Genomic DNA, 18,377 nt, shown 5'->3' with positions numbered 1-18,377 from the left:
ATCCTACTTCCGTAGTGATACTGCCTCGGAAACCCAAGGAGGGGTCGCTATGAGTCGGGGCCGACTTGATGGCAAATAACAACAACAACAACAAGCTTCTTCTGGTTTTAATCCTTTTTGGGTCTGTAGATGAATAGAGATGGTAGCTACAAATCAGCTTTCCAAAAGCCCCTCAAGAGATGAAAGGAGTGAATCATCAGGCATAATATTGCACACCAAAAAGTCTGGTTTGGAAGATTTTACTCCCCATCCCATCGTGGAAGCTGTAGATAATGTCTCCCATGGATGACTCCATTCTGGGCATTTCAGTTTTATTTTTGATATTCAGGTGAGTTTTAACTGAAGAGCATCAACACTCTAGAAGTTTACATCATACTGTCTCTGTAGTGTGTGACTAAGCTGTGTTTTCTGGGTAATATGTCATAATTTCCCACCTCTCCACTTCCTGGATCTCTACAATTGTCTCATGTTCTATGTGGAATTTCTTTTTTGGAAGTCTTTAAAAATATTCTAGGCAGTTAGTCTGAAATGCTCAAGTATATTTATTCCTGGATCCATAAAAGACCCAAAGACTTCCCAGTCTTTCTGAACCCTCTGATTCTTACAAGGTTAAACTGTTATGGAAACAGAAGGCACTGCATTTGTGTCTTCTCTTGTTTCCTGCATGGAGGGTGACCTTTGGGGCTACATTGTCAGGAGATCAACCATTATCTACCATTTGAAGTCTGCTTCTCTTATCTCTCTACCAAAAGAGAAACCAAACTTCATTGTCATGATGAAGGTCAAAGCCAAAAGCCAGTTAAAAAGCCATTTGCTCCCCTCTCTCCCAGTGTTCTCTCTCTCCCTAGCCTTCTTAATCCTCTCCAAGATGGATGTGTTCTGGGAAAGAAAGGGAAGTGGAGAGTAAACTAGAAAGATGAAAAGGCTGCCTGTGGTCCTTCATATCTCGTAGCCTCACTGGAGAAGGACCTTGGCCACATAATCATTGGGTATACCGAGGTGACACAATTTGAAGGTTCAGATGGCAATTAAGTGTTTATATGATTAGACCCAAGTATTTCCAGGCCATGACACTTCCAAATCCTTCTAGCTCACTTGTGGGGAGAGGCCTGGAGCCTTCCAGCAAGACAATTAGCACATGAATTAGATAGTGTCTTCTGGAAGGGAGATGAAGTTCTCTGCCCATTTCTGTTAACAGTTTATTTCATTAAGGCTGACCATGTCCTTCTCTTTGAGAAGACAGAATAAGGGTGGCTTCTTTGGAGAAAACAGTGTACCAATGGCAATTCAAAACTACCTCATTGATGGTAGGTATATATTGTTTTTGGGTGCTGTGGAGCTGATTCCAATTCATAGTGACTGGACACCTGATGGAGTCCCTCCTCCTCTAGTGATTGGGACAGCAATGGGGGAAGGTCCTGCCTGACTAATCCCACCACAACCCCTTATTCTGGTGGTATGTGCAGTGAGAGCCATGCACTCTGGTGGTGAAAGGTGAAGAGCACTGTCCAGGCAAACCCTGCTTTTCTGGCTGGGTCATAAGAAGGCAGTGAGGTAGGAGTGGTGTGTGGGGCCCTTGTAGAGGAGTATGTCTGGGCCAGGATAGTGGAGCCATTGGCATGCCCATTCATCAGCCTTGGTTCCCAAGCTGGAGAAGAAAGCAGGTGACATGATAGGAGACAGGAGGCAGGAGGAACCTGGTTGCGCCAGTTCTAGGGTTTAAACCTGAGGGCTGCCATTTAGAGCAAAACAGGCGTGTGACTGAGAGTGGATGGGATTAGAATTTGAAGTTTGATAGAGTTAGAATTTTATGATGGAAGCTGAGAGAGTATGTAAGAACCATGGAGGGGAGGGGTGGATGCTTTAGGAGTTTGGAGAGTGGTGTGGCTTTCCCAGATAGAAATAAACCTTACACAGAGAAGATGGTATTTTCTATATATGTAGGCTTGGAGCCTACATAAGGTCTCAAAACTCTTAGGACTCTTCCTCTAGCATTTAACCTCAAATAGCCCTTGTTACTGTCACATGTAATTAGATTAGATTTTTCCTTAATCTTTTACATGCAGATGTCTTGTATTCCCTACTAAATTGGAAGCTTCTCAAGGGTACGGCCTTTGTATTACATTTCTTTGACCCTTTGTCCAGTGGCTAACTGTATCAATGCCTTGCATTTAATAGGCAATATATGTTTTGTGAGGATCCCTTGTGGCACAGTGGTGGAGCACTTGGCTGCTAAATGGAGAGTTGGCTCAAATCTACGCTGGAGATCTCCTTCAGTAAAGATTACAGCCAAGAAAACCTTAGAGACAGTTCTGTTCTGTCACCTGGGGTCACTATGAGTTGGAATCAGCTCCGCAGCACCCAACAACAGCATATGTTTGTTGACTTGGAATGAATAGAACTACTGCTGCCTGCTCCTTTTCTTTTAGGGGAGCCACTTAGAGTCCCACTGTCTCACTCTTTACCTGTCCCTGGTAGCCCAATTTTCCATCTCAAAATGAGGCCAATTGCTTCCTCCTTCAGAGGTAATTTTGTGAGTATTTATAAAGCAAGAATCATGAGATACACTTGACCTTGTAAAATGGAGGGATAACTGGAATACGGACACTACATTCCAGAAGACCTAAGGAGACCTTTCTCCAGGTTATCCCTTTTGATTTTGTGGTTGCCCTATAAGCTGATCTCTGCTTCTGAAGGGGAAGGGGGCTACCTATAATTCCTTGGCATCTAATGACTTCTTATTTTCCTGAAATTATTAGTTTTATACACGTCCTTCCTTCCTGCTCTTCTCCATGGCTCCTTCCTTTGCCAGCCCTGGCAATTTGTTCAGTGTGGTTGTTTCAGCTTTATTTGGAAACTGGAAACGTCATTTTACTATAATAGTTCCTTAATGATTTTCTAAATGAAACTTGCATACTTCATCTGCTCCCCCACTTTTCAGATATTAAACAAATATCTCTAAGAGATTTCCTTTCTTTGTTTTCTGAGAGACCAGCCATTTGCTCAGCCAGATGGTGAGGTATGGTATGTGCTGTGGGCATGCGCCTGCGCATCTGTGTGTGTGTGTAGTGACGGATTCTTATGCAGAGAACCAGTTTCTGTCCAGCATTTTCTTGCCTTGTTGCCATCTAACTGTGGAGCAAGACAGGACATCCTGGCAAGTGACCAGACCCACAGTGAGTGGTGGGAAGGCTCTGTTGCCCTGATGTTCCTGCTGGAATTCCACTTCTCTGTGAATGGGAAGCTGTGGAGGGTGTTAGAGGAGGAAGTGTTCTGGCCAGTCTCCAAGGCCAGATGTTCTGTAGTACCGTATGTCATGAGGGGAAGGATGGACATCAGAGGCTTCCAGAGCATGTCAGATGTGCTCTTGAACTACCACAGATTTCTTGCCTCTCCCCTCCCCAGTCAAGAACATACAATGCTTCTCAAGCCCACCTCCTCCCCTATTAGTTTTCTGGTCTAAAGTCGTTTCCTATTGTTAGCTGCCATTGAGTCATCATTTGACTCTGGTCCTGCACCATCCCTGCAACCATTTGTGGATTGGACTGTTGTGATTCACAGGGTTTTCACTGGCTGATTTTTGGAAGTAGATTACCAGGCCTTTCTTCTTAGTCTTTCTTAGTCTTGGAAGCTCTGCTGAAACTTATTCAGCATCATAGCAACACACATGCCTCCACTGACAGATGAGTCATAGTGGTACTGGAAGTGCACAGGCCAGGAATTGAACCTGGGTCTCCCACATGGAAGGTGAGAATTCTACCACTGAACTACCAGTGCCGTCTTAAACTTACTTCATACTATTCCACAGTATCCCCCTAAGGTTGTCTCTGGCTTGGCTTCCTCTTGTTCCTGCTTCTCCTTCATCTGAAATGCCTTCTCCTCTTCTTTGCCTACATCCTTGGAATACTCTGAGCTCGGCCTTGGGCCCACTTCATCAGGGAAGTCTCTGAGTTTGCAGTTCCCACTGACTCTGGGGTTGCAGTTGTAGTCAGGGCCTGACCTTCAGGCACACGAACAATTACTGCTTTTTGCTATTTTGTGTATTGTCTTCTCTCTTCAGCTAGACAGTAACCTTCAGTGGGACCTGTTGTCCTTTGCTTTTGTTGTCCTTCGCTTTTGTTGTATCCTTCACTATGCCCAATAAATACCCATTTGATTCTCAACTTGTCCAGGCTGTGAGAGAGAGAGAAAGAGGACCTGAGTCTTCTTGCCTCTGGACTGTGTTGAGATGTTAGCCAGCCCAGAATGCCAGAAAGGAGTGAAGCAGTGTGGCTCCTTTGCTGCATGTTCTTGCTGCCATCTGCATTACAATGAGTAGTTGCTGAAAGATAGCAAACAGAAGTAAATGCTCTTTTGAGTTTTCTGCAGTAATTTGTAAGCCCATGGAGTCAGGTACCTGTGCAAGGCAATAGATAAGAGAAAGATGGTTTGTTCCTCTCTCTCTCTCCTTCCTCTGTCTTCCTCTTGCCATGTCTGTTTGTACCTTCTTAACAACAACAAGAACAAATAAAAGAAAAAAAGGAAAAGAAAAAAAAAAAAACCCCACCAAATATACTGCCATTAAATCCATTCACTCATAACCAGCTCTAGGGAACAGAATTATCTTGGCAGACACATGGCAGTGATATTCCTGAGCAAGACTGTACTGGCATTTTGTTCTGGAAGGCTGACCCAACTACTGTCTTTGGAAATGTCCTCATCCTCAACATAGAATTTGGGCATTTCTCTCTGTCCCTCTTGTTCCATGGTCCCTGTCCACACCAAACCACTCCCAGACAGCTCTGTGTTCCAAGAAGGGTTTCAGTGACTGATCAATGACTGCAGCACTGAAATCAAAGTCCTCAGCCTCCCTCTCTTTGTTGTTGTTGTTGTTGTGTGCTGTTGAGTTGGCCTTGACTCATAGCAACCTCTCCTTGGGTTTCCGAGGCAGTATCACTACAAAAGTAGATTGCCCAACCTTCCTTCCAAGGAGTGGCTGGTGGGTTTGAACCACCAGCCTTCTGGTTAGAAGTCAAGGGCCTTAGGTACTATGCTACCAGAGCTCTTAGGACTCCTCATAACCCACCTCACGCTAAGACCTCCACAAGCTTATCTCCACTAGACCACTTTGTGTGTAAGCTGAACCCATCTCCTGAAGGCTTGCTCAGCATAGCTTTCTCCTTCCTAACTCGATTGTCTGGTTCATGTGGCACTTCTAGTTTAGACCTCTCCTTGTCCAAAGCCTTTCCATTCTTAACGATCCCTGACATGGTAGATATAGCCCTTTAGCACTTGCGAAGTCTCTGAAACCTTGTCCTCAAGCCATCTCCAGCCACACCACCCACCGTTTATCTGCTCCTCTTCTAAAAACCCATAAGGTTGTTTGTTCCTGACATGTTAGCATATCAACACATTCTCCTTTTAGATAAGCTTTCTTCTCTGCCTTTTTCTCACCAGTGAGGTTATAAACTGGCCAGGGAAGAGAGATCTATCTTTATTCTTCCTCAGACTTATACTAAATCAAAAACCAAACCCATTGCCATGGAGTTGATTTTGACTCTTAGGGACCCCCATTGGGTTTCCAAGGCTGTAAATCTTTACTAAAGTAGATTGCCCCATCTTCCTCCTGTGGAGCAGCTAGTGGCTCTGAACCACTGACCTTCTGGTTAGCAGCCAAATGCCTTACCCACTATACCACCAGAACTCCTTCAGACTTACACTAAAATAAATAAATAAATAAAACTCCCTGCCGTTGAGTTGGTTTCAACTCATAGTGACCCCTCCTTGGGTTTCCGAGGAAGTATCTCTATGGAAGTAGGTTGCCCAGTCTTCTTCCGAGGAATAGCTGATGAGTTTGAACCACCAGCCTTCTGGTTAGCAGTCAAATGCCTTAGGCACTATACCATCAGGTTTATTCACCACATTATGTCCTAGACACTGAGCTAGGAGCTTTTACATGCACTGTGTCATTTATTTACCATCTGAGATAACAGTATTATTATCCCACTAGACAGATGAGAAGACCAAGGCTAAAAGAATCCAAAGATTTAGAGCTAATAAGTTATAGACCCAGAATTTGCAGAAGGGGCTGGTGTGACAGGCTGAGTTCTTAAAATCTTTGTTTTTCCAACTAGGTTTGTTTCTGGTCCTGCCACTTATACACATTATAACCCTGTGCAATTGTTTATTACCATGTCCCAACAAACAAATAAGAATAATGCCTGCTACAGTATTGAGTTGTCAGTGAAAGCAAACATGGGTATAGGGACGGATAGATGGGTGAACAAGCTAAACAATTAGGTATGTCTAAATGGAGAGTGTATCCAAGATCATATATAGGGTTGGCAGACAATGGGCCTATAAGTTCATGTGAATGATCAGAATTCCCAGGTGTATAGTAGAGCTGACAAGGGGCAAGGTTATGGTCATTGCTTGGTCACAGCCAGCTACCCAGAGGGACCGAGTAGTTGATCCTGTGGGCTTGGGACCATAGTCGCAGGGGACATCAAGCTCAATTGGCATAACATACTATACAAAACATTGTTCCACCTACTACTTTGGCGAGTAGTGACTGGGACCTTAAAAGCTAGGAAGCTGCCATCTAGATGCAACAATGGGTCTCTCCTCGTCAAGAAGAAAGAAGAAAACCAAAATTAATGGAAACAATCAGTCCTAGCGACTGGTACACCATCCGATCTGCAGCCTATACAACTATGAGACCAGAAGAACTAGATGGTGCCCAGCTACCACTGCCATCCACTTGGAAGGGATGTAGGAGATCCTGCATAAAGAGGGAGAACAATGTGGAACAAAACTCAAAATCATTTGGAGGCAAAAAAAAAAAAAGGAAGATGGGGACCAGGTTTGCTGGTCCAATAGAGCCTGGTATAACCACTGAGACTATGGCCCCTAGCTGCCCTTCAGGTCTGGAATTGAACCCACAACTGTGGTTTCCAGCCAAACAAAGTACAGGCATGTGAGTTAAACATTTACCTCAAGTAGACACACGCCCTGGAGAGAACAATCATGGGAGAAGGAAGGGCTGCTTATGCACAGGGAGATAGCTCAGGGTGCAGAAGAGTATGAAGGGATGGACACTGGGAGGAGGTAACTATGGGGAGGAAGTGGGAGGGGAGCTGCTGCATTGTAAATTTTGGTCAATGACATGAGACAAAGTATATGTGAACTGCTGTATGAAAAGTGAATTTACTCTGTAAATCTTCACCCAAATCCTAAAAAAAAAAAAAGAATAATGCCTGCCTCATAGGGTTGTTCAGAGATTGCTTGAGATAAGGCATGAAAATACCCAGAAAGGACACACTAAGTGCTCAGATACGTTCTGTGAAAATGTTGTCCTAATTCTTCTTTATCAACATCATCTTCATGTGGTTGTTTGTATTACTATTATCACCTCTCCTGTCTCTCACATTATCTTAGCACCAAAGACAGTGGTGGTACACACCTCATTTGTGCTCCCATTCCTATTGCAGTCAAGTCGATTCCGACTTACAGGAACCCTACAGGACAGAGCAAAACTGCCCCGTATCGTTTCTGAGGCTGTAAATCTTTATAGAAGAAGACTGCTGCATCTTCCTCCCCTGGAACAGCTGGTAGTTTCGAGCTGCTGACTTTTGGTTAATAGCCGAGCACTTTAACTGTGTATCACCAGGGCTCCTGATTTGTGCCCAGGCAATGCTTAATTAATGAGTGAAAAAGGCATTTGGACTTTTAGAGGTGACTCATTGACAAATGCCAAATATGATGTCTTTGTGGCAGATGCTGGTTATGAGGTTACCTTTGCCAGAATAGAAGCTTGGCAGGTCCCTGTGGTGGTGGTGGTTGTGGGGCTAAGGCACTGTGAGGTGTGGTAGATGGTGCAGTCAGGAACCTTCCTAAGTGTCTAAAAACTTTTTTCTGTCCACCCTTTTCCCTACTAGCTCTGTGCCCTGCCAAGTCTGTGCACAAGCCTTGAAATGACAAAGTACCCTTTAGTTAATTGCACAACGGATTGCCTAGAGTTAAAAGTTCTGATTTATATGACTATAGCTCTAACTGCTCAATAACACAGGCCTGTAATCTACTTTCATTTCAAACAGAACGGTGATTTATAGGGCAGCATGCCGCTTTAGCTCAGAAATGAGGTGTTCAACATATGCTCTGTTGACATAAATTTGGAATTTATCGCTGTTGTCAAAACTGCCTGTTGGACAAAGGTGGGTATTAAGGCAATAAATGGCTCAGAATAGTTTTCTGTCACATTTCCTAACCATTGTATTCAGTCTATTTGAGGGAAAAATATATACTTAAAAGTAATCAAATGTCCAAAATCCATGCATCTTGTTTGAAATGGTGGGAAGGGAGGATGCAGGGAGGGTGGAGGGGCACAGGGACTGGGAGGAGGGGGGATTGTCGAGGAGAAAGCTTTGCGTGAAGTTATGACCCATTTTTAAAAGATTCCACTTTGCTTCCTCTCCCCCAACCCCATTAGGAGGTGGGCTTTCTTTTCTCATTTACAAAGAGGGGGAGGAAAATGAAAGCTCATTAAATAAAAATAGTAAGGGACATTTTTATGTGTGGGCTTAAAGCCAGCAGTGTCAGGAGGAGTTAGTGGGGCAGAGCAGGATTGTGTTTATGGAGAAATACAACCACTGGCGGCAGTGGTTTCTTTGCTGCCTTTGGCAAGCATAGGCCCCTACCTTCCCTCCAAAGAGTCTGGGCCTCCCAATGAGCCCAGTGAACACTTGACTAACTGATGAAGGGTGAGACAGCCTGGTAGTTGGCCCCCAGCAATACGTTGTACTTCAAACAGGCCCTGATTTATTAATTACCCACAGGATGGCCAAGACTCACCCTCTCACCCATCTACTCACTTATTTACAAAATATTCCTTGTATACCTACTCATGCCATGCCATTTGCTAGACTTGGGGATACAGAGATAATTGAGGTAAGAATCTTCCTTCAGGTAGCTCCCCATCTGGTTGGAGAAACAGACCAGTTGCTATTGAGTCAGCTCTGACTCATGGTGTCCCCAGGTGTGTCCATAGATCTGTGCTCCATATGGTTTTCAATGGCTGCTTTTCAGAAGTAGGTTGCCAGGCCTTTCTTCCAAGGCACCTGGGGGCAGAACCTCCAACCTTTTGTTTAGCAGTCAAGTGCGTTAACCACAAATACAAACTCTGCTATCAGCACAATAAGTGCACAGGCAAAAGATAAGAATAAAATAGAGGATCAGCTTTGGGGGTGGAGAGATGGGGAGGATGAGGGAAGGGTCCTACGGATGATACTTGCCCACCTACCTGGCAGAATGTCAGTTTGTGGCTATCATGTCCCTGCAGGGAAAATGGAGAAAAATACTCTAGTGATAGACCTGTTTCTTTCAGGAAGTGGACTGTTGTGGTCAGGTGTGTGTATCAGTTTGAGTTTTCTGTATCATGTATTATAAAAGCGGAGCCAGATGTCCTAGGTGTGGATGCTGAGGGGCTGTGGCTCAGGGACTATCTGCTACCTCTGTTGTCATGTGCATCAGCTGCATACCATAGAAGAGCCATCGTGTCATCTAAGCATGAGGAAGTGGTGGTTCAAGGGTAGACTTCTCGCCTTCTGTGTAGGAGAGTTGGGTTCGATTTCTGGCCAACACACCTCGTGTTTAACCATCACCTTCTGTTATTGAAGGCTTGCATGTTGTTATGATGCTAAACAGGTTTCAGCAAAACTTACAGACTAAGACAGACTAGGAAGGAAGGCCTGAGGATCTACTTCTGAAAATCAGCCAATGAAAACCCTGTGGATCACAATGCTGTGATCCCCAGCTGATGATGGGGATCTCACAGAACCAGGCGGTGTTTTGTTTCATGAGTCGGGGGCTGACGACAACATCATCTGACCACAGAGCTCCAGGGCAGTGGCACATTCAGAGTGAAGCTTAAGGATACCCATCTTTTAGTCATCCCGTGTTTCAAGATAGCATAGCTTGCAGTATGTTGTTGGCTGTTACGTGTTATGCTGTGAGACCAAAAGCAAACACCATTCAGAGAGCTGCCGCTTTGCCTGGGCTGGTCAGTGTTTCAGTGTTAGAGATTTCCTGCCCACTTGGCAGGCTTAGAAGTTAGGAGCCGGAGGAGCACACAAGCGCCTGGTGCTTCTCTCCATGAAAACGAGGCCCAGCGGGAGAAGAGGATACGTATTTGTTGCTTTTATTTTATTTCCCCTTTTATCTCCATGTCCACACGCTTGAACCGTCTGGGCGTTGATAATTGCATGCTCCACTCACACATGCACACAGTCCCCCTTTCTCTTGTGAGTGAGCGTGCCACACACACAGACACAGTCACGCATGCCCTGGGCATGGACACCAATTGTAAACCTCCTCTGTGTGGCACGCCCTCCCCTTGCCACCAACCTCTGTCCTTTTCACACAAAGCTCCCCGTTGGGAAAACTCATAATTTTTACACCACACAGTCTTGACTGGCCATTGCTGGAATTACTATCTCTTTGAAGTGCTTTCTGCTGGGGCATTTACAGGCTGTTTTAATTACCTGCAGCTTGCAAGGGGCCTTGCTCGGTCCCAGCCTTTGTTTGTTTGTTCTTTGCAAGAAGTCTGACCAGAAAGGAATACGGCTGCCTTCTTTTAAAAGGAAAGAAAAGGGGGAAAAATAAAAGTTTGGGGAACTCTTTTAATAGAACTTCTCCCCATACCTGCTCCAGGAAACCCTGCCCCACACCGACAAGCTCAGGAAGAGAGGCCTGGCCCTTGTTTCTGGCTCCCATGTTCTCAGAAGGTTCCAGCTCCATGGGTCCCCATCCCAGGGTTGGCTCAAGATATTTTTAAGTGTTGTTACGTATATTTTCAAACTTCTTCTCAGAGACAGTAAGGCTATTAAATAAAGCTTTCCTGTATACTGACCAAATCAAAGTCAGCTGCAGTTGAGCTGGGGTCCCGTTCATACTTCTTCAGCAAAATCTGTTTAAGGAGTTGTGTTATTAAATTACAGAAGATGGGGATGGAGGGTGGGGGTTAAAATCCATGTGAAAGTAGTATCCACTTTGAGCTATCTAATGTTTTTATTTCTGTGTCTTCACTTTCCATTTGATTCTCTCTCTAGAGTGAACTAAATGGCATTCTTTGGGGTTTCTGTTAAACATAAGTACGGTACCTCAAGTCTATGGATGAAATGCTGGTTTATCAGAGGAGCCTCAGAGATTCATGCCCTTCCCCAGAGCTCTCACAGAGGAGGATATCTTCATTCATTTACTCATTTGGTCTGAAAATGTGTTCAGAAATTGGAAACCCTCATACACTGCTGGTGGGAATGTGAAATGGGGCAGCTGATTTGGAGAAGAGCCTGGCAGTGCCTCAAAAGGTTAAACGTGAAATTACCGTATGCCCTAGCAATTCCATTCCTAGGTATACAAGAGAAGAGAAAACATAAATCCACACAAAATTTTATGCATGCATATTCACAGCAGCATTCTTAATAATAGCCCAAAAGTAAAACCTACCCAAGTGCCCCTCAGTGGATGAGTGGATAAATAAAATGTGTTATATTCATATAGTGGAATAATACTGGGCAATGAAAAAAATGAATACTGGTTCATGCTATAACATGAGTGAACAGATGAACCTTCAACACAGTATGCTAAGTGAAAGAAGCCAGTCAAAAGGGCCAAGTACTATGTGATTCTATTAATATGAAATGTCCAGAAGAGGTGAATTCATAGAGGCAGACAGTAGATTAGTGGTTGCCAAGGACTAGGAGGGAGGGAGGAATGGGAGTGATTGCTAATGGGTACAGGGTTTCTTTTTTGGGTAATGAAGTGTTGGAATTAGCTAACAGTAATGGTTGAACAACTCTGTGAATAAACTAAAATCCAATGAATTGTACACATTAATAGGGTGAATTTTTCAACCACCATCAGCACTAAGTGAAGGAAGGTTTTCTACGTCTAGATATTTGTCACAAAACAAAGATCAAGCCTATCGAATAGGCCAATTAATATTTTAAGTATTAAACATTTGTGCAGTCATCTTTAAATTTTTAATGATTTTTATTTGGCATTTATCTTTCATTAATGTTCCCTTCTTTTAATGTTTTCTATTATCAAATGTTTGTATCAGGTAAATATCATTTTTACCTATTATTAAAATACTATCTATGATATTAAACGGGTGGCAGGGTGGCACAAACAATTAAGTGTTCAACTACTGCTGGGAGCTCTGGTGGCGTAGTGCCTAAGGCATTTGACTGCTAACCAGAAGGCTGGAGGTTCAAACCCACCAGCCATTCCTCAGAAAGAAGACTGGGCAATCCACTTTAATAGAGATACTACCTCAGAAACCCAAGGAGAGGTCTCAGTGAGTCGACTCAACTCGACGGCAGTGAGTTTGTTTTTTTTTTTTGTTTGTTTGTTTTACTGCCCAAAAGGTTGGCTGTTTGAACCCACCCAGAGGTGCCTACTTTTTGTTTCTGCTTTTTGGCCAGCCTTGAAAACCCTGTGGAGCAGTTTTATTCTGCAACACCTGGGGTCATTACGAGTCAGAATGGGCAGCTAACAACAATGATAGCAGAATTTATTGGTTTTGATTTATTTTTCCTGCTGTGCTGTCTGCTTTTTACATTTTTTGATTTTAATTTTGGTGAAAATACACATGGCGGAACGTACACCATTCATCGATTTTAGCATGTGGAGTTCAGTAACGCTGGTTACGCTCTTCACATTGTGTCGCCATTCTCACTGCGCCTATCCGTACTGTTTCACCACCATTGACTTTGGCTGATTGTTAGGGTCACTTGTTATTATTTAAAAACATGAAAATACAGTGTTAGGAAATTTATAGCTTTGGGGATTTCCGTTTTGTGTTCTTGAATCTCAGAGATTAAATCTCTTGGGAATTTGGGAACAGGGATTGCTGACATATTGAGGAAGGTATATCACTGAGAATCAACAACTGGGACCACCCCCCACTGGACTTGATAAGTGAAATGAAACATCTGTAATTTTTTAAAGTGAATTTTATGGTATGTAATAATATCTCAATGAAACTGTTATTTAAAAAAGATGTATTTAACATCTGTTCTGTACCAAGTAGTGCAAGAGACTCGAAGGCTACAGTATATGGTTAGCTTACAGTCTAGGAGGGATAAAGACTACTAGTAAAAAACGAAATGTATAATTGCAAATTGCAAAGTATATAAAGGAAACCAGCAAAGTTCAATAATAGAGAAAAGGGTTGATGCAGAACCTACCTAGATATACTGTGGTTCAAGTTCAGTCTTACTTTCCCAGATCTGGTGTATAGTATGTGCCTAATAGATAGGGGTGATGAGTAGAAGGGACTAGACAGCAGCTCTTCCTGACATGTTACTGCTGGGAGGTTATAAAGTCCCTGTGAGACACAGCTTGTCTGTGGATCCTGTTTGCTGTGACTCAGCTCACTTTTTTCTTAGATGACTCTCTATTCTTGATTCTCTCTTATTAAACAACTGCCGTTCAGTTGATTTTTTTTTTTTTCCTCCAAATGATTTTGAATTTTGTTCCACATTGTCCGTTCAGTTGATTTTGATGCACATGACCCTATAGGCCACAGTAGAACTGGCCCATAGGGTTTCTGAGGCTGTAAATCCTGTAAGGAAGCAGACTGCTACATCTTTCTCCTGCAGAGTAACTGGTGGGTTTAAACTGTGGATCTTTCTTATGGCAGCTGAGCACTTAACTACTGAGTCATTAAGCCTCCTTTCACTCTCATCAAACTCACTGCCATAGAGTCAGATCTGACTCATAGTGACCTCTCCTTGGGTTTCTGAGGCAGTATCACAATGGAAGTAGATTGCCCAGCCTTCCTTCTGAGGAGTGTCTGGTGGGTTTGAACTGCCAGCCTTCTGGTTACCAGTCAAATGCCTTAGGCACTATACCACCATTAGGGTCTGTCTGGTAAATCCTAGACTTGCTCTCAGTGTCTCCTTTCTTGCTGGTGGTTTTCCTGACTATTTCATGACAAGACTCCGAGCTAAAGGAGGACATCATGGGTAGGGCGTGTTTTTCCTCAGGTAGGTAAATGTGGAGGCAGGTTCTGAGGGGAGAAGTCTTGAGACTTCTACCTGCACTGTAACATGGGAAAGTAAGTCACTTACTCTGTTTCCATAGTGATCGAGATGACCCTTGGAAAGTCCTTTGAAAATCAAATGTGATACATAAATACATTAACATTTGCTATTATAACACTTCAGTTGATGAGATGTCTTTTTTTTTTTTTCATTTTTCTGGAAGAAAGGAAAAAGAACAAGCACAGAAGCAAGTATCTATTGCGATTTGCTATTTTCTTCATTAAAATGACAATAAATTTCACAATGTGATTTGATGTTTATACAGGTTAATCTACCCAATCTCTTATCTTGTATTCATAATTGATGTTTAGAATGATGGCATTAAATCTCAGAGTCCTCATAGAAAAGTAATTTAATTTTCAGTGTACTAAAGCAGAAATAATGAGGCAATATACATTAAGAAGCTTTTCAGAATGGTTTAATTCCAAAGGAACTTTCTCCTTAAAATCCAAACTCATTGCTGTCATGTCGATTCCAAATCATAGTGACCCTGTAGGACAGAGTTGAACTGTCCCATAGGGTTTCCAAGGCTGTAAATCTTTATGGAAGCAGACTGCCACATCTTTCTCCCTTGGAGCGGCTAGTGGGCTCAAACCACTGATCTTTCAGTTAACAGCCGAGTGCTTATTATTCTCAACAGCCTTGGAGCATCCATGGCTGTTCCATGGCATGAAGGTTATATTTAGCTTCCTGGTTAAAGTGGGGACATGTAAAAATGAACTTAGGTGACCAAGAGATAAAGATGTCCCTCTCACACACATTTAGGCCACACAGGGAGATAAAGAAAAAGCCTTTAGCTTTTTAAAAAGTTTTCCCAGAATCTGGTTATTTGTGCTGGTTAAAAACCTTGTGTAGAGTCAGAGAAAAAAAAAAAAAAAAACCAGAAACCCTGTTCATCTATAACCATAGTTGTATTCCCTTTTAGGGCCTTTTAGGATCTGGGGAGAATATTTTGGGTGTATTTTTGTTTCTAGGTTGACATCATCAAGCATGCATCATGCTTTGGATTTGGAAAAGCTCTGAGAAGCTGTACATCTTAAGATATTTTATTATGTTTCCTTTTCCCTTTTCTAAAAGCACGACTTTCTTGGTTTCTTAAAAAAGAGAGAGAGAAAGAAAAGAAAACTACAAAAGTGTGTATTGATCCCTTCCCCTCAGATCTTAACTGCCCAGGCTGTAATACCTTGCTTACATCTGCCAGGTTTTTGTGCAGTTTTGCAACATCTCCTTAATCCAGTGAGCATAAATAGAACATTTCAATCATATTTGGCTACCAGGAACTTCACAGATAAGCAGGCTAAGACCTTGTTGAAAGAGACTATATGAGATTGTGTGTGATAAGATCATCCTGTAGCCCAGCACACAAATGAAAACTTTTGTTCTTGGTGAAATTTGTTGATGGAGATATTTCAAATAAACGACTTAGGAGAGAACTTGGTATTTTAAAACAAAGGCCTGGTTACGTAACAGCCCAGGCCTCCTGGTGTTCAGTAGCCATGAAGATCTGTCTTTGAGCAGTTGCTGCAGGGAGATTAGCATGCCCTTTTGTCATTTCTGACAACGCATTTTAACACTCTCTCGGGTGGCCTTATCTGGAAGTACTGTACTTGGTTTTGGTTATAGCTGCAGGGATTGCCATTGCCCTTCCTCATGTTTTCAAGGCTCAAGGCAGCTTCCTCCATTCTTCAGTGAGCTTTAAGTTGGCCTTGATCCCAGGCCAAGGCAGGGTGCACAGCTTTCTTTCTAAGAACCTCACGGGGCTTCTCTTTTGGACAGTATGAACAACTGTTTTTGTACTAATGTGTCTGTGTGCACATGTATAATATGTAGAAAACAGAAAAACTCAAACCCATTGTTGGCAAGTTGATTCCAACTCAGGGCGGCCCCATCTGTGCAGAGTAGAACTGCACTTCATAGAGTTTTCAAGGCTTTGTCACCTTTCAGTATCAGATGCCAGGCTTTTCTTCTGAAGTGTGCCTGGTTGGCTTTGAACCACCAACCTTTCAGTTGGTAACCCAGTCTTAACCTTTTCTGTCATCCAGGGACCCTTGTGTATAAAGGGGGGTTGTTGTTGTTGTTGTTGTTGTTATGTGCCGTCGAGTCGGCCCCGACTCATAGCGACCCCTCCTTGGGTTTCCGAGGCAGTATCACTACGGAAGTAGGATTGCCCAACCTTCCTTCCGAGGAGTGGCTGGTGGGCTTGAACCGCCAGCCGTCTGGTTAGCAGGCAAGTGTCTTAGCCACTATGCTACCAGAGCTCCCATAAAGGGGGGTGGGTTTCTTTCTTTACCTTCACATTTTTCCCTTTAAATTCCCTTTCTTGTTTGTTTGTTCATTCATTCAACAAAAATACATGGAGTCTCTGCTCAATGATGGAAATGGAAAGGACAAAAATTCAAGTATATGGATCCTTCACTGAGGGAGGTTACAGTCCAGCTAGTACAAGCTCAGGTCAACCCCCCAGCCTTACAGTTTTGTAAACCTGATTGGAAATAACCTGAATAATTACCTACTGCAGCCCTTGCATGTTGCAAAGATGTGTAATGGTGAAATCTACAGAGGTAGTGATTCTGCCAGCGTCATACGATGGTTACTACCAGAGCTGGAATGAAAACTAAATCTCTTGCCTCCAGTCCAGTATTTCAGTCAGTACAGCTACACCTGTGAAAGCCGGAACCTGTGTAAGGCAGAAACCTGCCAGAGAAGGAGAAGGAGAAATAAGCGATAGGAGAGTAATAAGACTGCACCCTGTCAAAGGTGGCAAACTTGCAAAACCCAGCAAAACAAGGCAGTTCTATCGAGTTCTGGCTCACGCAGGTTTCACTGTATGTTCACATACAACAATTGCTGTTGGGTTGATTCTGACACATGACAGCCTCGTATGTGTCAGAACCGTGCTCTGTAAGGTTGTCGGTGGCTTATTTCTCAGAAGTAGATCACCAAGCCTTTCTTCTGGTGCCTCTGAATGGACTCACACCACCAACTTTCTCAATGCGCAGTCAAGTGTGTTAACAGTTTGCACCCCCCAGGAATACAGTCAGTATATCATGATTTTTGAGAAAATATGACTTCTTTGGTATTCCTTTGGTATTCCTTCCACCTCCCTTTAAAAGGCTCCAAGGCAACCAAACGGCCGCCATCCTCCGTAGCATTACTGGTCTGAATCTCCAGCAGAGAGGTACCCTCTGTACCCCTAAACCTGCAGCATATAAGGTGTTAACTGGTGCTCTGTGAGCAACCTTCTTTCCTTTCTTGGTTGTTTTTCTAATTTGTTGTTTGAAATCCTTGCCTTTTATTGGTATATTTATTTTATGGCATACATAAAGAGTTGTATTAAAAAATAAATTGTGTTGTAAAAGCATTCGGTAATGTTTATTAATATTGACTAGTCAGGGAGCAATGAACTCTATTGCTAGAAAGATAATTTGTAGTAATACCAGCTAAGCATTCACAGCTTGTCAAATGACTGTCTAATCTCAACATTTAAAAAAAAAAAAAAAAAGTGAATACAAGGATAATTTCCCTCATGCCCTGAGAAAATGAAAGTGACCCTTTCCCCAGCCAAGATTAACACTATCTGTTCTTTTTCTCCTTCCTGGGATACGAGGCATCCTCTCTGATTGCAGGCCTCCCCAGGGCTGGATTTTCGTGGTCTGCTATCCTGTTGGTTTGGGGTGGTTGGCAGTTGCTTCACTAGTAATGATGGCGTCTCTTATGGCTGCTCTGGCCGTGTGAATCTGTGTGAGGCTTTGAAGGCAGAGATGGTAACATCATTCTTGTGCTCAAGGAACTTGTAGTTTCGAGGAACTTAAAAGTGGCTTAGTCCTGAATTCTGGACTAGGTATTTCCAGAAAGTACTTAAGGAGAACAACACTGAGTGTGACTAATGGCTTACCCAGCCTGCAGTCTGTCACTGTTGGTATCATTAGGAGATGTTCCTTGGGAAGATATAATGTCACCCTTAGAAAGTAGGAAACATTCCCTAAGTACCCCAAATGCCCTTTAAATGACCTGTTCCTGTTAGGGTGAAGGCTTCTTGAAGAACAGGCTTGTACACATATGCCTTATCCACGAAAAGGCATATATAGAAAACGCAGGCAATTGGATGGAATATGATAAATACCCTGCAGCCTCCTTGGAAGTGCTTTGGAAATAAATACCCAATATCCTAATAGCTTTTCATCTATCCTTCTTTTAATATTAGAGTGCAGAATGCTGTTGGCTGTTTGACCTTACTCTGGTCATTTGAATAAAGGGTAAATGTACGTTGGAGATATGTTTTTTTTTTTTTTT

The 18,377-nt window shown here is 43.0% G+C and overlaps 1 protein-coding gene and 1 non-coding gene across 2 annotated transcripts in view; one reads left to right on the top strand and one right to left on the bottom strand.

The window, feature by feature from the left end:
• ZBTB16 (zinc finger and BTB domain containing 16) overlaps window positions 1-18,377 on the top strand; it is a 247,814-nt gene that overhangs the window by 100,016 nt on the left and 129,421 nt on the right. The gene's annotated exons all lie outside the window — the stretch shown is intronic.
• Window positions 3,707-3,777, bottom strand: TRNAG-UCC. The gene has a single exon. It is a non-coding gene; the product is annotated as a tRNA-Gly (tRNA).

The sequence above is a fragment of the Orycteropus afer genome, unplaced genomic scaffold, assembly GCF_000298275.1.
Source record: "Orycteropus afer afer isolate SDZICR_OR568_19922 unplaced genomic scaffold, OryAfe1.0 scaffold00036, whole genome shotgun sequence".
NCBI classification, from domain to species: Eukaryota; Metazoa; Chordata; class Mammalia; order Tubulidentata; family Orycteropodidae; genus Orycteropus; species Orycteropus afer.
Note: the sequence above shows the minus strand (reverse complement) of the source record. Positions and strands in the feature narration are given on the sequence as shown.